This window comes from Tiliqua scincoides, chromosome 1, assembly GCF_035046505.1.
Source record: "Tiliqua scincoides isolate rTilSci1 chromosome 1, rTilSci1.hap2, whole genome shotgun sequence".
NCBI classification, from domain to species: Eukaryota; Metazoa; Chordata; class Lepidosauria; order Squamata; family Scincidae; genus Tiliqua; species Tiliqua scincoides.
In genome coordinates, this window is record NC_089821.1 from 278,892,550 (window position 1) to 278,906,075 (window position 13,526).

General features: G+C 45.6%; 1 protein-coding gene across 3 annotated transcripts in view; it reads right to left on the bottom strand.

Annotated features, from left to right (window-relative positions):
• The window catches only part of EXTL3 (exostosin like glycosyltransferase 3), a 157,088-nt gene extending 144,623 nt beyond the window's left edge, over window positions 1–12,465 (bottom strand). For all 3 annotated transcript variants that reach the window (XM_066626592.1, XM_066626600.1, XM_066626560.1), the window contains exon 1: window positions 12,350–12,465. The gene's annotated coding sequence lies outside the window, so the exon portion shown is untranslated. The remainder of the gene's footprint in view (window positions 1–12,349) is intronic.
• Between the last annotated feature and the right edge of the window lie 1,061 nt (window positions 12,466–13,526).

Below are 13,526 nucleotides of genomic sequence, written 5' to 3' on the forward strand. Positions count from 1 at the left end.
GTACCAAAAGGTCCTGGCAGGAATCTTTCTGGCCCTACTACCTAAGATACTTTGGTGCTAGGAATTGTACCTGGGATCTTATGTGTGGAAAGGATGTGCTCTATTACCAAGCCACGGTCCCTCCCCTCAGTTACCCCACCTATTAATAAAATATCCATTATGAATGATCAGGATGTTGGAAGTTGGCTCTACTAAATTTGGTACTAAATTGTGGGCACAATCCTAACTCCTTATGTCAGTGCTTTCCAGCACTGACATAATGGCAATGGCAATGCAGCTCTGAGGTAAGGGAACAAACATTCCCTTACTTTGAGGAGGTCTCCTTGAGTGACGCCCAACCACAGGATGCAACACATGTCCCATTGACACTGCTATACCAGGGCTGGAAAGCACTGACATAAGGGGTTAGGACTGCACCCTGTATCTTTTCCTGATCAATTGTTTGCAGGGCTGGGTCAAAACCTCCTGATGCCTATGGCAGCATGCCAAATGCTACCCCCCTTCCCCAATGATGTGCCAGCCTCTACTCCTCCCATCCTCCAATGCTCTAGCTCAGCACTCTTTGTCCCTCCATGTTTCCTCTTCCTCTCTCTTCTCTTTTTTTCAAATCCAGGGAGTGGAAGGAGAAGGAGGAGCAGCGGAGGCAAGCTGGCAGGCAGAGGTGGCTGCCCTCCCACCAACCTTTTCCCTCTCACATAACACCAGAACCAGTGGATATCCACTAAAATTGAGTGTTGGGAAAGTTAGGTGAGACAAAAGAAAATATTTCTTTACTCAGCGTGTAGTCTGTGGCAGTGGCGTCACTAGGAGTGTGTGGGTGATGCAGGCGCACTGGGGGGTGATGCGCACTGGGGGTGACATGCTAAAATTGCAGTGGTTAGGAGTAATACTGTCATCTTTTGTACCGTTGGATGTGGAATTTCCAGCAGAATGCAATGCAAAACACTAGAGTGAAATGTCTCCTTTCTATCAAAAGTTATGGCCAAAAAACCAGAGAACAAAAACTGCATGAAGCCCTATGGAAAGTGAAACTGAACCATATTGTGCATTTACTCGTGAGTAGGCAAACTTGCCTTAATCCTTCAGAAAGGGCAGGCTGAGAGGAATCCAACAACACCAGAATGGTCCTGATCCAATTAATGCAGCCCCCAAAAACACCTGAGAAGGAAGTCCCTCCCACCAAGCAGACAAATATATTGAGCCCTATGGAAAGCGAAACTAAGCTTCAGGGTTGTGTTTACTCACAAGTAAGCAAACGTGCCTTGGCTGGTGGTCAGGCCAGGCAAAGGGGAATGTGATGCCATCAGAATCGTCCTGATCTGATGGAACTGGAGCTCAACAAATGCTCCAAAAGGCAGCCTCCCCCATAAAAAAAGGATCAAAACAGAGGCCTCAGCTGATAAGGTGAACTTTTTTGAAACTTGCTCAGCCAGGTGGATCCTGACAGTGATCTGGTTTAAACAGAAGTTCTTAAATTGAACTGGGCACTGGGTAGGGCTGAAAACCTTACTGATTTTGGAGGGGGGGTGTTATTGCAGGCAGACTACAGAGGAAATTCACTTGGTGGAAAAGGGCTGGCTTTTGCTTATTTAATTATTTGTTTTAATTATTTATATTTATTTATTTTAATTTGCCTGATGATGTCACTTCCTCCATGACATCACTTTTGGTGGGTCTTGGACAGATTGTCATTCTAAAGAGTGAGTCCCAGTGCTAAAAGTTTGAGAAATGCTGCAATAATGTGTTAGTAAGTTGACACCTGGGGGGGGGGTGTAACACCACTAGTGACCAAAATCACTAAAATCACAGTTTAGAGGAATAATACTATCATGTTATATATCAATCAATGCATGATTTCATGCAGAACATGTTCTATTTTTGTTCTATCAAAAGGTACAGCCAAAAAACCAGTGGGGGTGGAGCGAAGGTACATCACCACACCCACCACCTGGGGTGTTGCCCCGCCCACTGCATGGGGGGTGACGCACTGGCATCCTGCACCAGGTGATGCAAACCCTAGTGATGCCACTGCTCTGTGGAACTCTGTGGAACTCTGTGGAACAGGATGTGGTGATGGCATCTGGCCTAGTTACCTTTAAAAGGGGATTGGACAAATTTCTGGAGGAAAAGTCCATCACGGTTACAAGCCATGATGTGTACGTGCATCCTCCTGATTTTAGAAGAGGGTTATCTCAAAATGCCAGATGCAAGGGATGGCAACAGGATGCAGGTCTCCTGTTGTCTTATGTGCTCCCTAAGGCCTTTGGTGGGCCGCTGTGAGATACAGGAAGCTGGACTAGATGGGCCTATGGCCTGATCCAGCAGGGCTGTTCTTATGTTCTTATGCTGCTTAAGATAACCTCATAGATGGGCCAGCCCTGATCATTAATACTGTAACATTTTGATCTGAAACCATGCTTCTACGATTTTTATTCTTTCATTTATTTCTAATGCATACATTTGATTGTGTTAACAAGAGTAGGTACATTCGCATTATTTGGAGTGACAGAAGATCTCCGCCTGCTTTTAGTGCATCATAAAAACAAATGCCAATGGGATCAGTTCAGAAGTCCTACTCGGTTCAAAATGTTTATCAGCAAGACGGAGACAAAACATAAAATTGGATTTTACTTGGTGTGCTCCATGACAGGACGTCAATAAAAAGGAATCCCATAAAGCTAATAAGAGATCTGGCTTATTGGGTAAGTCAGTAAATAAACTACTCTTGGCTAAACCTCACCCCAAGTAAAATTAATGTCACTCTACTGACAAAACAGAATAGCTACATAAGACCAAAGGAAGACAATTGTTGGCATGGATATCTATAAAGCCAGTCATAAAAAAAGCAGCACTCTTTTAAAAAAGAAATTCTAACACTTTTCACCATAAAGAATATTTCAAATACTTTTTGGCTGGATTATTAGCATGATATGAAGTACAGACAAGGAGGTGGAAATGGCCAAGCACGTACTTTATCCTCTAATTTTTTAAAAAGGGCTTGTTTGGGTGTGTGTGAGCGAGCATGTCCGTCTGTCCTTCTCTGAGCCCTGCAATGTGGAGGGGAGGGAGTGGCCAACTCTTTCTCCCTGTGCCATGGTTCCAATACCCATGCTCCCCAAACCTGCTGTTGGAACCAACATTAGCTTCCTTCCCAGGAGAAATACAAGCTAGGGGGAAGATTGAACCCCTTCCCCACAAACTGCATTCCCAACCTTGATCCCAGTGACTGCTGTAATAAATAAAATCAGGAAGTGAAATACTTGTTTATATCTGCCCAGATACAGAAGAAAAAGCAGTGTCAAAATTAGAAGTTGAGAGCAGGAATTTCTGGCTTCCAGCCAGAGGCTTCCATTACCCTATCATAAACTATTATAATCGTATTTTTAAAAGCACTCAAAATATTAAGGGGCCCTGAGCATACTAATCTGCTTTACACTAAGTCACATCATTAGTCTATCTAGCTCAATTCTGTCTTCTCTGACAGGCAGCAGTTCGGGTTTAACCAGTAGGTATTTTCATGGTCTTGCCAATTTATTTTTTTATTACAGTATTTATATACTGTTTTATCTCATACACTCAAGGTGGTTTACATTGGCAGGCTGTACCCCATAAACCCAATTTTTCAATTAAGTTTTTACAAGTATTATTCGATGAGAGAATCTCACAGACCCCTCAATTTCTTCAGGTGTTTCCCTTCATAGTACATTTGTCATCCTGCTTGCCAGCTTCTTGTACTTTCTAGGCAGTAGCTTCAGTTCAGTATCTCAAGAATGTTATACATTCTTGCAAGCTGACTCCTCCAGAGTTCACTTCTCCACCAGCAGCCCTTGGTCTCAGTCACAGATCCAAGACAGTTGATTCTGCTTAGCTTTTTGAGGCAAGGCAACAGCTCCAGACCATACTTCCTGCGTGGAGATCCTTTTTACACGAACTGCCATAGACTGAAACCAAGACTTCAAACATGCAAACCCTATGCTCAGCCACTGAGCTATGGAGCCTCTTCCATGCTCACAAGTAAAAAGAGACTTCCAAGCTTGAGTTTTCTTTTATATATATATATGTACATATATGTATGTATGTAAAAGGGTATTTGTGCATGGTGGGGAGGGATGCATAGCCTTCAAGATACTAGAAAAATGAAAAGCAGGTGATACCTAAGGCAAGGCAGGAATGAGGAGGCTGGATTGGTGTTCACTATTTCTCCTTGGTTTGATCAATCAATTGATTTTTATACACTGCTTGTCCACAGCACCGGGATCAAGGCTGCTCACAGCAAAGGGTTTTGTTTGTTTCTTAAAGACTAGAGGAGTCTCAGTGATGTTGGCTTTCCAGAAAATTAGGGATTGGGACATTTTCTGGATATTAGGTGAAATATTGGATTACAAAAATAGTATTGTACATTTACTGTGATTCAAATGTTATTTTGAAACAAATTCAGAGCTCCAGTCTTTCAGAACACTTTCTGAATGTTGCCATTTTTTAATTCTTGTGTCATTATTTGTATATGTCTGTCTGCAATATGTTGATATACTCAAATCCCCCTTCCTTCAGTGGTTTCATTACAGTGACACCACATACAATTTGAGGTTATAATAATGCTTCAGCAGAAACAAAGTAACCTGAACTACTAAAAAGGTAACATACTTGATACAAACACTTCCAACTTCCTCAGCTCAACAAAGGAAATGAGACTACTCTGTGCATTTGCTGGAAGTGACACCAAAACTAATCACCATTTTTGTTTTGCTTTTACAGTACTTGCAAATTAAGATGGGCTAAGAATCCGAGCTGTGGTTTCCAGTTGACTTGTTCAACCAACCAAATTCACAGTTTGATTTCTGATTCAGATTGCTCTGTATATTTGTGGTCTTATCTTCCCCATCCCCATTTACATCTCAATAGGGCTCTCTGTGTGTGTGCAAACCAATAGGAGTCAGACACACACTTCCTAGAAATAATCACCCTGAAAAAAAAAATTAATTATAATCTTAAAACTTTCCTTATTTGCCTGATTATGGTACCGGTTGCCATTCATTATGTTGCATTTTTCCCCATAAAATAATATTTTTAGAATGAAAGTTTTCTCTAGAGAAATACACCAGTGGAAAAGTTTTCATTCCGCATCACTGATGTGCATTCCTTTGTTGAAGTGGTACACCATGTGAAGTTCCATTGATGACCTTTAAAGCTTGAGAAACTAAACAGGAAGGGACTATGAGTTGTTTCACTCATCACCATTTATAGAACAAACAATACCCAATAGGGGTGGGTAACATGCAACAGCTACTTGAAGAAAGCACAGTATTATTTAATTGCTTGTTGAAATGCAGTCTCACTGCAACCAAAAGCACCACCTTGCAGAAACATATCAGAATTATTGGCCACAAATACATATGTCAGCAATTTGCATGTTAAGGAGCAAAAGAGGATGGTCTACAAGGCCCCCATTCAGTCTAGAGGGGCGCCATAACAGCACAAGGCTTTGTGGCAGGGGTCATATGCCCCAACCTGAGCACTGCAGAAGGAGACACTGAGCACATACATCAAGATGTGGTGCTGGTGTAGGTTTTGCTCATGCCCACTGAAACCACATCTTCCAAGCTTAAAGTCTAGCACTAAGATGTGCAACCAGGAACAGGGAAAATTTTCTGTGCAGTCATCCTAAAGGGGCTCTAGGCTCAGACAGCAGAAGTTCCCTTCCCTTTACAAGACAAGTCCATCAGGATATGGCACGCTAAAGGGCAAAGGAATCACATGACTTCATCTTGCTTATTGACTATCCACACAAAGCAAATTGTGAATGCTTCTTTCTTTGCTTGTCTCTCTCTTCAACTGCAGAACAGATGCTGTTGTTGCCACTGCTGCTGCTGATGATGAAGGGAAAGAACAGTGACAATGGTGAGGGCATTTTGTCAGTGGAGAGAGGGGGAAGAGGGGACTTCTCAGAGGCTCAAAGTGCTTCTTTGAAAAGGAAAATAACGGGTAAGCCGATTGCTGAATGATTTGGCAACAGGATCCAGAGGCACCAGCCAGAGAACACATAAGACATTAAATAGCCCTGATGTTGTTTGGTCACACACACACTTTAACTGAAGTCACTACCATTGTAATACCCACCCAGCCCCAAATACATCATGGCTGGAAACCAAAGAGCTACCTGAGGTACACTCGCAAGCTTGGATGTGCCTGTTGCAATCGCGGACTTCTCTTTGGTTCAGGATCCCTAAGTTGAAAATTTTACCTGGAAAACTTTCAACTCAGAACTGGAAAAGTGGGGGGGGGGGGTTTAAATCACCCCGCCAAGATGCCCAAGCTCAATTTTTTCCCAGTGCCACTGTTTTCTGGTGGCAGCACTTCTCCCAAGGGCTGCTGGCTTAAACCTTTTTTTTTTTAAACCCACAAACCCATTCAGTGGAGAAACATGGTGAGGGAAATTGCAAGAAAAATAATAACTACCAACAGGCCCTGGGAAAAGTATCACCAAGATCATCATTTGTTTGCTGGTTTCTGCTCCCCACCCATGAAGAGTCCCAAAATGACACCCTCGCAACTTCCCCACTTGACACAAGGCTAGCAAAGTTGGAAGAGGGGCACTTCAGGTCAGCATTACCTTGGTTGGCCTCCCTGGAAAAAAGGATGCTGGTCTAGATGGACCCTTAGTCTGATCCAGCAGGGCCCTTCCAATGTTCTTAAGATCAGGCAGGTCACCATAACATTTCCATCAAGCCACTGCTGAGGAGAGACATTGGGGTCCTTTCCGATGGCCTTCCTGGTCCAACTTCTACCCAGCCCATGCCTCTTGAACTTCAACGGCAACCTTCCACTCCACACTAAGTCTAGCACTGGATGTGGGGAGCAAAGAAAGACTCTTCCAAAGGAATGGGTTTTTTTACACATATCTGCACTGCGTATTTCTTTTAGGTTCTCCAAAGTCTTGGGGAGCGCTCCTTCTCTTAGCCCCGCTACCCATTATCATTTTAGCTGGGGACTGAACTTGGGTCTTTCTACATGCAAAATAAGAGCTCTTCCACTGAGCTATAATGACCACTCATCTAACCCAAATCCCCATGTCCTCTTGGGCGCACAGTACTAGTTGGCCTAGGATCCAAAAGAAAACTATACATCACTGTCACAACTTCATCTACAGTCTTGGCTGGGTATTGTTCTCAGATATTTAGAATACAGAGATAGAGGCTCAAATAAACTGTTTTCCCAGAGCACCATCGTCTGGTGGATCGGGCAAGAGGATGCACAACATTCTCTGTACTATTTCCCTCTTAGATCAAGCAAAAGGTAGATGTCTTATGTCGCTATCATCTACTCCTCTACTGTCTACTTTGACATTTGGTCTACACCTACAGCAGAATGAAGTGCAAATGAACATGAAGACATACCTGAAATGGTGTTTTGTACACGCTTCTGATATCTTTAATGCAGTAGCGTAGCTATGGGAGGGCACAGCACTAAGTTTTGCAGGGTGCCTCAACGCATCATGCAAGCTGCCCATCACCATTGGAGCCATTCCCGGCAGCAAGAGCAACACAGAAACATCTCCTCCAAATTTCTCTCACCATCAGGAATGACTCAACAGTGAGGGGGGAGCAGTTTGCACAGCACATTGAGGTGTGATGCAGCACAACACTGTCAGTGGCATGAGATGTGGGCCAGCAAGACCTGGAAGCAGCTTCTGGTTAGCGCTACATATTGCCTCGCAGCTTCCTGAATGCAGCTGGCCTAGGACCTGGAGCGCACACTGGAGTGAGTCGCGAAAACAGGAAGTTTGAGAACCGCTGATCTAGAGCAATATTGCCTACAATGACTAGCAGTAATTTCCCAGCACTTGTGGCAGGGGTGTTTGCCAGGCCTATTTGGAGATACTGCCAGAGACTGAACCTGGGACCTTCCACAAATGTAGAGACTCTGCCATGGATCTAGGCCCCATTCCACACCAAGGCCGTCCACCTTCTTGGAAGCACAAGAAGTTATTCCGCTGAGTTTATTTTCACAGCAAGAGTAACAGAAGGTGTTTCTTCATCAAAGTCAAGCTTTGTAGGTGACTGAATCAAAAACCTATGCTGGACAGTATCCATAGCCAGATATGGTACAACTGACCTTTGAGTAGCAAGACCTAGGGAAAAGGGCCATGGACAATATAGGCTATTTTGCTTCTTAGTCTATGCTGGAAAGAGGTTGCTTTCCACTGAGCCTTGTAACATGGGGAAAAAAATGCCAAAATTCCATTTCCTAACTTTGCACTGTTAAAGCGCACTGGTTGCAAACTTCTTGGGGTTAAAGATAGCTTTAAAGATCCAATTCTGGGTTTCTTATACCTTCATTGTTGCTCCAGAATGCATTGTTATGGGTGTTGTACTGCATTCAGCCCCTAGATGGGTTGAATAATGGAATCTAATGGAATAATTTCAGGCCATTAGATTCCATTATTCACCCCAATTATGGCAGAATGCAATATAGCATCTATTCCAATGCATTCTAGAGCAACAATGGAGGAGCAGGAGATCTGGAAGTAGGTCTTTAAAGCTATTTTTCCACTGATTTGGTATCCACTGTTTTTTTTTTATCCACTGAGGGTTCTGGAACGGAACCCCAGTGGATGAGGCATGACCTTATCTTTGGAGAGGAACCAACTGCACTGACCATCCATTATTAAGAGACCACAGAGAATTTATCCTGTCCTGAGTCCAGGCAAAGATCTCTGCCACAACGCTCTCTGGTGGAACCCCAAAGCCACTCAATCCAAAGCCACTCAACCCACATCAAAGACCAGGCATTACTTTTGTTGAGCATCTACCAAGCTCTAACATATAACCTCACAACAGACAGCACCTCATGACTGTGAACTAGGCTCTTGTCTCTGTGGTGCTGCCCATTTACCCAATTCACCCTGTAGGAAATATCAAGCACTATTATGTCTGAAATAATGACAGACAATGGGCAGAGCAGACGTAGCATGAGAGTGAAGAAACCCAAAGTAGCTATGCAGGAGTAAAAAGAGGAAGTGGAGTGCGTATAAACCCAAAGACAAGAAAACTGCATTCCACACAGATCAAAACCAATCCTGTGTGAGACAAAAAATAAAACTGGGAACAGAAACACAGTAAGGAATGTTTGTGTTTGGACAAGGCACCGGTAGCCCTAGTGTGATGCAAGAAAATACGAAGCTAGGCTGTGTTTATTTTAACTTTAGCCTGCTTTCCATCTCGAGTTCTATTCATGCTGCTTGATTTATGAAATCCATTTGACAAAATAATTTCCAAGCAGTTATGCAGCTGGGGGGGGGGGCATTAGGCAGCCTTCATAACCTCCACGAAGGAGGATTTGGCAGTTCAAGATCTCTGACTAGGTGCAATGTGCACATGCAGTGCAACGTGGATGCATGTTAATCTCTACATTTAACAGGCACATCCAGATGTAACATTATGCACAGATGTGCTTCAGAAACATGTGCTGCAGACTGTTCCCAAATATGTGTTATGCAGCAACAGCTGGGAACTCTATGTGTTGGGAGATGTTTGGGGAGGCAGCATATGCTGCCAGGGTTCTTCTCTGTCACAAAAATGAAAACTTGGAGTGCACACTTGCCAGGTTGCCCCTTCCTTGTTTTTGATTCTCTGCTCTTTTCTTACCACAAAAAAATTATTTCTTTTATCAAGCTCAAAGTTTTCTCCGGTTCCCCCACCCCAGCTTTTAAGGCTGTCCAAGTTAGGGACCATCACCAGCAGTAGCGGACCTCCCATCAATGGAGCAAATGCCCCGGGCGCAGAGTTATGCACCCCTCTAGAACCATGCAGAAGCCTCTCTGAGGCTCCTGACATGGTTGAAAACTATGCTTCCAGTTTGCCAGAAGCACAGTTTAGGGCGTTGGGGAAGCCTCAGAACGCTTCCCCGACATGTCGCGCGAGGCTCTGCAACATTTTGGTGAGTGGGGGGGGGCAGATTCGCATGTGGGGGCAGAGGCATCTCATGGGGGGCACCATTGTAGACCTTTGCTCCTGCGTGGGGCCGGAGAAGTCTGCCACTGATCACCACAGTCACAAACTTTCACCTTTACTGTACCCCAAGGACTGGTGGATTTTTCTATTCCTTCCCCAATCACTCATTGCCTTGGTGGGTATGTCGTGAAACTATCTGAAAGTTTCAGCTAGAAGCAGCTGATGGGGTTGGGATGGAGGTTGCTATATGTCAAAAAACCTGAACACACAGAAAATCACAGAGAGCCAGTGTGGGGTTTCAGTTGGACCAGGGAGCCGCTGATCCAGATCTCTGCTCAGGGAATGGCCTTCAGAAAGTCAGTCTCTTATGGCCCATCCCAACTGTTACTTCAGCAGTACGGGATCTGTTAAAAGGTATGCACAATGATGTGATTAGCGCAGTGGTTCTCAAACTGGTGGGTTGCAACCCACCAGTGCATGTAACACTTCCCCCATCCCTTTAAGGCTGCACCTCCTGCAGCCTGATACAGCCTTACACCATGCCAAGTAAGTCACAAGCACCCCTCCTTGTCCCCCTTAGTGGCGCGATCCTGGGGATCGTGTCTTTGCCCTAGCCCCTCCTCCACAAGAACTTGCTGAGGGAGTAAAGCTCCCTCAAAGTTTGAGAAATCCTGGGTTAGGGTGTCAGACCTGGGTTCAAATCCCTACTCTGGTACGACGATCAATAGGTGACATTGGAGAGGTAAATCATCTCTTTTAGCCTACCCTAGCCTACCCTCAAAGGGCTGTTGTGAGGATAAAAAAGATCATGTACACTGCCCGAGTTCCTTGGACAACAGACAGGATATAAATGTGATAAATGTCAATAAAAACACTACTCCACTAATGCCAGACACCCAAGGTTAGGTGACAGGAGTCCACCTTCCACACCAATACTGTCCCAGGGTGACACTGACGAGGACACCAGAAGGGACAGTTAACATGGGACAGTTAACATGGGACAGTTGTGAGGACAGAAGGGGATGCCGCTATCCTGAGCTCCCTAGAGCAGTGGTTTTCATACTTTTAGCACTGGGACACACTTGTTTAGAATGAGAATCTGTCAGGACCCACCAGAAGTTATGTGAGGACCGGATATGACATCATCAAGCAGGGAAATTTTTAACAATCCTAGGCTGCAATCCTATCCACATTTACCCAGGAGTAAATTCATTTACTGTCATTGTTAAAAGCCTGTTCAATATACAGGCTTTTAACTTGCATTTTAACCAAAATGCAGTCACATACCATGGTAGCATCAAGCCTAATATATTAAAAATAAAATATCCCGACCCACAGTTTGAGAAACACTGCCCTAGAGGAAGCCGCAGAAAACAAGTGAAGTGAGGTGCCTACATCTTTCTACTCAAACAACACATTCAAACACACATGCGAGAAGTCCCCTGCAATCATATCTGAATAATGCAGCACTAATACATTTTATAAACAAATTACTTCTCAGCCTCGCCTACCACAAAGAGCAGGAAGGCATGCAGAATTGAAACAGAAGATCAGGAAACTATTTCTCTCCCCAAATTTAACGTCTCAGCCCAGCATTCCTGAGAGTTGATACTCAAAGCCCACAGTCCAAAAAAAAGACATATATGCACATCACCAGGTGGGGAAATAGGGAGTGCTTGTGTCTCTGTAGTAAAACATGTGCTTTGCGCTTAAGAAGCTTGACTCCCAACACCTCTAGTTTCAGGGTGCAGAACTAGAGAAAAAAAAATATGGGTTTAAGAAGAATAGCAGCTGCTCCGAGTTGAGAGCGCAGGGCTGGACACAACAACAATCTGACTTTGTGCAAGGCTTTACTTCTGAGTAAGGGACTTCACCACCACTAACCACATGGTTTCTTAGCTATGCACTTGGAGACAACTGCACTGGTCCTTGGGATCTGTCGAGCACCGTCCACAACTGATGGGCACTCTCTTCCCTGTGGATGCACCCCGGATGGGAACGGTGAGCGGGGGGGAGGGGGGAATCAGACGTCCTGGGTCAGCTACTGAACCCGTTCACACGATCAGAGGCATGCCAGGGTGCCTTTCTGGCCACACTCCTGCCTTGGACCTGGAAGCACCAACAACACACTGCCCTGGGCTCGCAGGGAGGAAGCCGCATGGGCTGTGCGCGCACCAGAGCGGTGCTCACCGCATCCTCCCACACCAGTCCTTGCAATGTGAGCCACTGCAGGAGGGGAGGAGGGCTGCAGGCGTGGGGGGCTCGGAGGCAGCCCCCCAGACGCACGACGCGGCCACGAGAAGCCCCTTTGCAGGAGGAGGGGATGCAGGCAGAAGGAGCCATATCTGAGCCCTTCCCAGCCTGGGCGAACCTCCCGACCCAAGCCGGGCAGCCCTTACCGTGCAGCTCCAGGGAGCAGAGCCAGCCGCGATCGCACGACGCTGCAGAAGGCGATGCAGGCTCAGCGCACCTTCCTCCAGGCTCCTGCAACATTGTTGCCCAGCGCCCCGTGCAGTCAGCCAAGCAGGCAGGGACCGTGGTGGCCACTGCTCAGTGCATTGTGGGAAGCAGAGCCATTTAAAAGGGGAGGAAACGGGGGAGATGCGCCCCCTGCTGGCGGTCGACCCAGAGTTCAGTGCTGCTCTCTATCCTCGCATCCTCCCCTCCAAGAGAAAGCTGGCCAGGCTTTACTTGACTTTCTATACTGTTTCTTTACTCATCGTGTAGTTGGCCTGTGGAACTCCTTACCACAGGATGTGGTGATGGCATCTGGCCTGGATACTTTTGGTGCAAGGGATACCTGGTGCAAGGGAGGGCACCAGGATGCAGGTCTCTTGTTATCTGGTGTGCTCCCTGGGGCATTTGGTGGGCCGCTTTGAGAGACAGGAAGCTGGACTCAATGGGCCTATGGCCTGATCCAGTGGGGCTGCTCTTATGTTCTTTAAAAGGGGATCGGAAGAATTTCTGGAGGAAAGGTCCATCACGGGTTACAAGCCATGATGTGTATGTGCAACCTCCTAGTTTTAGAAGTGGGTTAACTCAGAATGCCAGGTACAAGGGAGGGCACCAGGATGCAGGTCTGTTGTTGTCATGTGTGCTCCCTGAAGAATTTAGTGGGCCACTGTGAGATGCAGGAAGCTGGACTAGATGGGCCTATTGACTGATCTAGTGGGGCTAGATGTAAGACAAGGTGAAGCAAAGCTGTGGTTGAAAAATCCAGGGGAGCTCCAAGTAAGCAGCAAGGGTGCGCATGCCTCCAGGCCCATGTTGTTCCTTCCAGACCCTGCCTCTTCTTGGAGAGCAGAGCAGTTTAAAAGGGCCACCTTCTGGGCTGGCCTAGTGTCTTACATTTGTTCTGTCACCTTCCCACTTGCCCAGAGATTCTCAAACCTTTTAACACTGGGACCCACTTTTTAGAATGGCAATCTGTGTGTTGTGACCCACTGGAAGTGATGTCATTCTCCTGGAAGTGATGTCATGGCCAGAAGTGACATCATCGAGCAAGAAAATTAACACCCCCTCATACAACAAAATCAAATCAAATTAAGTAAATAAAAGTTAACAATGTATGCTCCT